Source organism: Muscardinus avellanarius (genome assembly GCF_963383645.1).
Source record: "Muscardinus avellanarius genome assembly, chromosome: 14".
Classification (NCBI taxonomy): Eukaryota; Metazoa; Chordata; class Mammalia; order Rodentia; family Gliridae; genus Muscardinus; species Muscardinus avellanarius.
In genome coordinates this window covers 90,029,201-90,038,063 of record NC_137800.1, presented here as the reverse complement: position 1 = coordinate 90,038,063, position 8,863 = coordinate 90,029,201, and positions in this window count along the sequence as shown.

Sequence of the window (8,863 nt, the reverse complement as noted above, 5' to 3'; positions counted from 1 at the left end):
ATACTCTCATTTCCTCTGGCCTGGCTGGTTGCCGGCGCTGGACTCGGGGCCCTGGCCGTGGTGAGGCTGTGCTCATGATCAGGCCCCCGCCAGAATGAGATGCCGCCACAGGCGTATCGGGGCCAAAACTTGGATAAATAAACTGTTTATTAAAAATGGATGTGTTTCTCGTCCGTGGCACTTTTCCTTACCCTAGGCAAGGCAAGGGTTGGTGTGCCTGAGCCGGGCAAGACAGCTTGGGGTCGTCCAGAAGCCCCAGACCCTGGCCATGGCAGCAGGTCGGAGGGAGGCCCTACCGCAGCCTCCAGGACGAGGGAAGGCGGCTGAGGACAGGGGGAGCCAGGCCCAGGCGCTGCGTCCCTCTGCCTCGGGCGGCTGCAGCACCAACCTATTCCCACACTGCAGTGCCTACCTGCAGGAGGCCGGAGAACTGGAACTCAGGCCCCCAGCGGCCCGTGGGTGGCCAGGCGTGGGATCGGTGGGGCCTTGACCTTCAGGTCCAGGTCAGCCCCAAGGTTCCCCGGGGAGGGGGAAGAGGGGGAGTGGAGTGAGGTTGGGTGAGCTTTCTAGCATGATAGTGTCCGATTTCTGGCCTCTGGCCCCAGGCACGGGGGAGACGCCCGGATGGCCCAGGGAGTTGAGCAGTCATTGGAATTGGTGCCAGGGTGCAGAAGGTGGGTGGGGGGCTTCTTTTCACAGGGAACCGCTGTGATGAGCCCCAGGGAAAAGGCAGCCTCTGAGCCACGCCTCCTAATGTCTGCAGTCAGACAGCCTCCCACGGCATATAGCTCCAATCCACGACGCTCCCATTAGCAGGAAGCCTGGTGCTCAGTCCACAGTCAGAGGGCCCCGTCCACAGCTCGGAGAAAACGAGCCCGGCTCTCCCTCTCCGCTTTGCAAGGAAGATTTGCCCTGGCTGTTTTGTCTGAAGCCAAGGGGAGCTAGCGCGTGACTACTGCCAGGAAGCGGTTTGGAGAGCAGGAGCCAGCTCAAAATAAACGAAATAACAAAAGGCCCGCGCGCCTCCTTTATGGCAGGCGGCAGCTGGCCCAGGAGCTCCGGATCTGGCCTCGGCGCCGGGGCCTCCGATTGTCCCTGAGCAGCCCCCCCACCCCGGGACAGCCAGGGCGCGGGCTTGGTCCAAGGAAAGGTCTGAGGGCGTCTCGGGTCTGAAGCTTTGGTCAAGAGCTTTCAGTTGCTGGCCAGGAGCCCTTCTGAGCCCTCACCTGTCTGCCCTCAGTGACAAACTGCCCTCCAGGGCCCCCAGGCACCAACAAGGAAGCCTGGCGGGGGGTGAGGGGAGGGGAGCCTGTACCCCACAAATCTCAGCCGCGGACATCCTCCCCAGGCTCGTCCTCAGGAAGAAGGTAAACACGGCCATTTGTCAGTGACTTATCATAAGAGCTGCGGTAGCAGCTGTTCCCCCTTAATTAATGCACCATCGACTTTGAGCCTCAAAAAACTCCCTTCTCTGAAGCACAAGTGTGGACAGGAATCCATTATCCCGCCGGCCTCCCCCACAGCGAAGGGGCAGGGGAGCAGTTAGAAGTCAACCGGATCCACCCCGTCCCCAAGAAAGCCCTGGCGACGAGGCCCGAGTGTGGGCCTGGGGAGGGAGGCAGAGGGCCCCGCGGCCCGTTACCTGGCACCTCCAGGTCTCCCGGGGATGGTGCTCCACGGGCCACACAGGGCTCAGCGTCCTTGGGGGGCTGGGCAGCTCGAGACAGCGTTGGCAGCGGGCTGGCGCTCACAGCGTCCTGGCCCCGCGCAGTGGGTGCTGGTTAGCCCCCGGGGGAGGGGAGGCACTGCTTCTCAAAGGGAAGGCGGGAAGCCCTCTCAGGTTTGCTGTGCGGCTATGGACTGACAACAGCACAAGCGTCATTCCAGGGAGAGACCGGATCCTCCGGCGGCTCTGAGGCCTGGCCATCTGCCCCTGGCCTCTTCTCAGGTCCTCCCAAGCTCTGCTCCGGCCTCAGCCGCTGGCTCCTGCCTCAGGGCCTTTGTGCATGCAGCCACCTGCTCTGCCTCCCCTCTGTCCTGCGGGTCTTTTCTGTTGTCACCTGTGTCCGGGGCACACCGGCCTCGCCCGCCCCACGTGTTCTCTGGGGCCTGGCACTCGCCGACACCAGGCTTGCTGCGTGTTTGATTCTGTTGTCTTGCCAATACCGCGCCAAAGCCGGCCGGCGATGTGAATCGTGTGGCTCTTACCACAGTGGATGGCTTGGAGGCGCTCGGTAAACAATAGCCAACCCGGCACATGCCTGTTATCCCAGTACTTGGGAGGTCGAAACAGAAGGATCGCAGGTTCAAGGCCAGCCTCAGCAAGTAGTGAGACTGTCGCCAACCTAGTGAGACCCTGTCTCTAAATAAAAATAAAATAGGGCTGGGGGTGTAGCTCAGAGGTAGAAAGCCCCTGGGTTCCATCCCCAGTGTCACACACATACAAAAATAGCCAAAAGAAACAAATTTGAAACGTTAATTACCCAGAAGGAAGCGAGCCAGCATGAGCCGCTAAGGTCCGAGCTCCTCGGGGTCCTTCAGAGGGTTTTCCTTTTTTTTTTTTTTTTTTTTTTTTGTGGTACTGGGGCTCCTGGAAGCCCTTCTACCTCGGGGCTACACTCCCAGGCCTATTTTTACATTTTTATTTGGAAACAGGGTCTCCTAAGCCAGCGCGCGCGGCTGGCTTCGAACCTGCGCGATCCTCCTGTCTCCGCCTCCCAAGCGCGGGGATTACAAGCGTGCCCACCACGCCTGGCTGGTTTTCCTTTTATACGTACTTATTTCTCTGGGTGTGGTGGGCACACTTGTAATCCCAGTACTTGAGAGGCTGAAACAGGAGAATCATGGTTCACAGCCAGCCTCGGCTACTTAGTGAGGCCCTTTGCGACTCAGTGACACCCTGTTTCAAAAATAAAGAATAAAAAATAGGGCTGAGGGTGGAGCTCAGAGGTAGAATGCCCCTGGCTTCCATGCCCAGTACCGGAAAAAATAAAACTAAAAATAAATTTACTTATCTATTGTTTGTTTATTCTCTTTTTTAATCCGAGGGACTTGGGTAAATTCCCGGCCCTACCTGCCACGGCCCAAGTGCGCCCCGCTTCCTCGCCGTGCACACCCATCCCCTGCAGGCAGCTCCCAGGGGGCGCGTCTCCCCAGCCTGGGGAAGCCCCCACCAGCCTGGCCACCGAGGGAGGGGACAGGGCTGAGCTGGCAGAGATGCCAAGCAGGTGTGTGTGCCACGTTTCAGGTGGCCCAAGGCAGAGCCGCGGTGGCCTGCCCAGCCCGTAGCATGCGCGTCAGAGGATGCCGTGGACGGGGCGGCCAGGCCCTCCCTTGGTCCCCATACCCACCGACAAGCCCCGGGACCTGCCAGGACGCTGCAGGGAGTCCCCATGTGACTCATCCCCTGCCCTGGTGTGTGAGACCTGGGGGAAGGAAGACTTCACTGGATCGCTATGAAGGGACGGATCTTTCTCTTTTTTCTATGTATTTATTTGTACTGTGAAGGGAGCCCCGGGACATTCTACCTCCAAACTACACTCCCAGCCCTATATTATTTTTTATTAGGTAACAGTCTCACTAACTTGCTGAGGGGCTTACTAAATTGCAGAGGCTGGCCTCAACCTCACGATCCTCCTGTCTCAGCCTCCCAAGTACTGAGATTATAGGTGTGCCCCACCCGACATGACTGTTACTGGATGTTTCTCCCTGCCAAGTGTGTGGTCCATTTTTGTGGTTGCTTTTTTGTTGTTTGGTTTTGTTTTTGTGGTACCGGGGATGGAAGCCAGGGGCATTCTACCTCTGAGCTACACCCCCAGCCCTATTTTTTAGTCTTTTTTTGCAAACAGAGTCTGAGTTGCAAAGGGCCTCACTAAGTAGCTGAGGCTGTCCATGGACTGTGATCCCGTCTCTGCCTCCCAAATGCTGGGATTACGAGCGCGTGCCACCACGCCCGGCTCATGTCGTCCATTTTATTTATTTATTTGTGTGTGTGTGGTCCTGGGGGTGGAACCCAGAGGCTTTTCTACCTCCGGGATATACTCCCAGACCTATTTTCTATTTTATTTGGAAACAGGGTCTCACTAAGTTGCTGAGAGCCTTATTAAGCGTGCGCCACCACACCCGGCCTACGTCGTCCATTTTATGACCAGGCCCCTCCGTGAAGCCCAGTGAAGTCATCACAGCGTCACAGGGCTACGGGAGCGTCCCGCTGGGGGCAGCTGGTTTGCAAACCATCAAAGTACCGCCCGGGACCCAGAAGCAGGCCTCCCTGGGCCGCCCCGGGCCGCGTGGAGGAGCAAGGGCAGTCCCAGGACCAAGCTGAGCCCACACTGAGGAGAAAGAGGACGGAGGGATCCCTGGAGCCTGCAGCCCCGCTCCTAGCGGCTCCTTAAGGAGACAGGGAAAGTACAGTAATTTTCTTCAATGAAAACAGGCAACAGAATTCCCCGTGCCTCGTTCCCCTTGCAATTAAGCCCTTCTCTGCAAATGGAATGATTTGGTTTTCATGGGGACTAATTTAAGCGCACTGGAAGGACCGCTGAACTTTTTGATTGCAAACACCAGCGTGAGCAAAACAGGCTGGCAGCGACGCCCGGCTGGCGCGGTCGCTCGCCCACGGGGACCGGGCTGCGGCGGCAGGGAGGCCCGCTCGGCCCTCTGCGACCTCCTCCGGAGCCGCCTCGCGCCCAGCGAGGAGGCTGGGCGACACCACCTGCGGTCCCCGCAGTGCTGGGCACGGGTTAAGGTGCCCTCGTTCTCTGCCCCGTCAGCCCAAGGCAGAGTCTCCTTCGCCTCCACCTGCTTGGGCTAGTGGACACTGGCCAGTTCCCACCTGGGCCCTCCAGAGGCCTCGTCTCTTCTGATTTCACCTCTTGGGCCCTGAGCCACCATAGAAAGAGGGCTGGCCCCTCTACGGGACACACCTTGTGGGGAGAGGCGTCTGGCCAGCCCTCAGCGGCCCCGGCACCCCGGCTGGCAGTCAGATGGGTCCCTGGTACCAGGCCTGTTCTGTGTGAACCGAGAGGCCATCGTCCTGAATCCTGCCCAAATGGCGGAGCCACGGGAATAAACTGAGCTGTTCCTGATGTAACACTTCCCTGGGTTTCCTTGTTTTATTTTGTTTTGCACCGGGGACTGAGCCCAGGGGCATTCTGCCTCCAAGCCTCAAACCTTCCCCTCGTCTTCCTTTCTTGAAACTCTCACTAAGTTGCTAAGACTGACCTTAGCTGGGATTACAGGCGTGCCCCTCCACACCCGGCTCGCCAGAAGGTTTTGATTGGAAATAGTTTGCCTCACAAGAAGATGCAAAGACAATGTAGACAGCCTTCACCCGCCTCCCTCGGCCTCGGCGGCTGTCAACCCGAGGTGGGCCTGGATAGCTGCTGCTAACTCAGCCATGGCCTTATTCTGTTTCACCAACTCTTCTTGTGCGCAGGTCTGTGTGTGTGTGGCTGAGGGGGGAGTCCTATGACATTTTAGCCCGTGACTCCACTACGTTCAGAGTGGTCCGTCATTCTCTCAGAGGCAGGGTGGCCTGAGAGAGACCCTGTCCAGGGGGTCCCACATCGATGACACAGAGCAAAATCTCCAGCTGGCCCACAAAGAGTGACATGAGCCAGAGACCAGCCGAGAACGTTACCAGCCACCAGGAGTCCGGGGCTATTTGTTACTGCAGCATAGTTAGCCCACCCTGATTCTGCAGCTAACTATTGCTAAAGTCTTCAGAAGAAAGAACAAACAAGACGGGCGTGGTGGCGCACACGTGTAATCCCCGCGCTTGGGAGGCAGAGACAGGAGGACCGCGCAGGTTCGAAGCCAGCCGCGCTGGCTTAAGAGACCCTGTTTCCAAAAATAAAAAAGCATAAAAAATTAGGTCTGGGAGTGTAGCCCAGAGGTAGAAGGGCTCCCAGGAACCCCAATACCACCAAAAAAGAAAGAAAGAACAAACAGCTTGCTTTGCAGTAGGGAACGGGGTGGATCTGAGTCCACTCCAACATCCAATGCCTGGAGGCTGGGGAATGGACTAGAAGAGTCTAGAAGGGTCAGATATGGTGGTGCATGCCTACAATCCCAATACCTGGGAGACTGAGACAGAAGGACTGCAGGTGCCGGATACAACTTCAACAACTTAGTGAGATCCTTGGCAACTTAGTGAGAACTTGTTTCAAAATTAAAAATTAGAAAACGGCTAGAGGTGTAGCTTGGAGGTAGATTGTCCTGGATTCAATTCCCAGGACCAGAAAAGAGGAGAGGAAAAAAAAAAAAAAAGTCTGGAAGTCCTGTCCAGGCCCTGCGATTTCGGTTCTGTGATTTTTAGCTCTGTGGTTTCAGGCTCTGTTGAGCCTTGTGCAGAGCGACCAGGGCAGTGTCTGTGTGAGAGGCTGAATCCTTCCAAGCCGGCTACTCCCGCGATGCAAGTGCCACCAAGCCAAGGCCCGGCTCCCCCAGAGAGAAGTTCAGAGAAGCAGCGCCCAGCAGGAGCACAGGCAAGAGGAGTACTCACCCTGGGCCGCCGCCACGCCCCAGCAGCAGCAGCCCAGCCACCAAGGAGCCTGGGGCGCACGCCGCCTAGGCGCATCTTACCTGCTGGCAGAGGAGGGAGGGCCACACAGCAATCCCTGCAAAGCCCAGGCACAAGATGCCTGCTGGCCCGCCCACACTGAGCTTGGTGGTGGGAGAAGCTGGAGGGACAGGCCCCGTGTTAAAGCCGTCTGTAGGGTGAGTGGCGACCACGTCTCCCAGCGTTGCGTCCCCCATAGCTGCTGAGCGCCAGCGGCCTGTGGAGGCGGTGCCCAGGGCCCCAGGGATCTCCAGGGTCAGGGGCGATGAGCCTGGTGGAAGGAAGCGTGCAACACAGACTTGTGTGCACACTGGGGCTGCGGCCGCCCGGCGGGGAGAGGCTCCTGGGAGACGAGCACGCTCCACACACTTCCCCAGATTTGCAGATGCCACAGCGCTCGGAGGTACGATGGCGAGTACGCCGGACGACAGAGCTGGGATCCAAAGAGAAGCTGACAGGCCGGAGCGACGGGGTGGGTCTAACGAGATGAAACGTAACAGGGACAAACGTGTTTATTCGTCTTATGTATTTATTTGCGCCCTGCCTCCCTGTGCTAGGGAAAGGCGGTTCCCAGGAGAAGGTGACCAGCCGGCCAGCTCCCGGGCACTACCCAGACCCTCGCCGCCGCCCCGCTGGGACCGTGTCACCCCCTCTGCTGCAGGTGTCCTGCATGAGACCTGGCCGGGTCCGTCCCCCAAACTCTGGCTCCTGGGACTCTGCCAGGCTCTGAGTGGGGCTTGAGTCCTCACCCCAACCCTGAGCTGCAGGAGGAGGCAGCAGGAGCCCCACTGTCCCCTCCCGGGGGGAAGGGAGAGAAGGGGGCTCTGGGAGGGAGGCCCATGTGTGCGGAGGCCAGCGGGGTCAGCAGCACAGCAGGTGGGAGGGGAGGTCACCAGGCTGCCGCTCGACCAGCTCTGGGGACAGCAGTGACAGAGTGCCTTGCTCCAGGGGAGGCAATCCTGAGCCCAGAGCCAGCTCTGAAGCGTCCAGTGAGGAGGCCCAGCATGTCCCAGGCGGGAGGGGCCGGCAGAGACGGGCCTGGCGTTTCAGGGGCTGGCGCAGGGTGCCGGCCCTCAGGAGTGCCGGGGACTCAGCACGTCCCCAGCCCCTGCGTGTCCCCAGCACTCCTCCCTCCGCTACCTGGTGTTTGTTTTACTGTCTCCGTTCTACATAATAATCCGCCTCCGCTGCAAAGTCACGAGTGCTCCCCTTCAGGCCCCATCTATCGACTCAGCCTAGGAGCATCTTTTACCCTCCCCTAGGATGGGCCCCATCCCCGCCTGCCTCTGCAGCTCGTAGGGTTTTTATGATCCGCACCCCACGTTCGCGTTATTGTCACGCGGGCGAGCCGTCCTCCGGCAGAGCCATCGAGGCCGTGGCTCTGATGTTCCCTGTGCAATATCTCCGCTTCCTAAAGCTGGCTGGTTTGCTCTTCTTTGGTTTCTTGCTTATTCCCTGAGATTTCCGGGTCTCTGTCGTAGGTCTCTCCCCACCCTGACTGCACTTGAAACCTCCTCTCGGCGGCCACACCCTCTGCTAAGCTTCCTGCGCCCCGGCTTCATGGTTGTCTTGGCCGCATCCCCCTCCCTGGCAGGTCGTCCAGGCCCGCGGAACCCCGGGCCTGGGACCCTCCACCGCTACCCAGGCACGGGGTAAACCTTTTTCTGAGGTACCAGGAATGGAACCCAGGGCCATTCTGCCTCTGAGCTACACTCCAGCCCTATTTTTTATTCTTTATTTTGAAGCCGGGTCTCACTGAGTTGCAGAGGCCTCACTAAGTAGCTGAGGCTGCCGTGAACCACGATCCTCCTGTCCCAGCCTCCCGAGTGCTGGGATGACAAGCGTGCCCACCGCGCCCGCTCAGCCTCTTTCTCACATCCTCCCAGAGCTCTCTGAGAGGGGGTGCTAGCAGTCAGAGCTGTTGACACCTTCGTGGCTCAGAGCTGGTGTCTCCCAACCCCGCCCCCGCCGTGGCCCTACAGCGTGGCCAGCTCCCTGCGTCCCGCACTCTCCCCGCAGCCGAGTGACGGGAAGCACGCTGGCCAGCGGGGCATGGAGCGCGCCCGCTGCGCCTCTGAGTTCGCCTGAGCGCGCTGGGCCGCCCCTGCCAGCCTCCGCGGCCTCTCCTGTCTTCGGCCCCTGGCTCGGCGGCTGGCCAGCCACGGCCCGGGCTGAGACCTCGCTTCTTGTTGAGCCCCCAGGTGCCGGCCCTCCCAGGCGGGAGAGCGCAAGGGTGGCCCACTCACCCGTCCCGGTCACCGCCGGACCTGCCGCCTCTCCTCTGCAGTCTCCTCTCGCCCA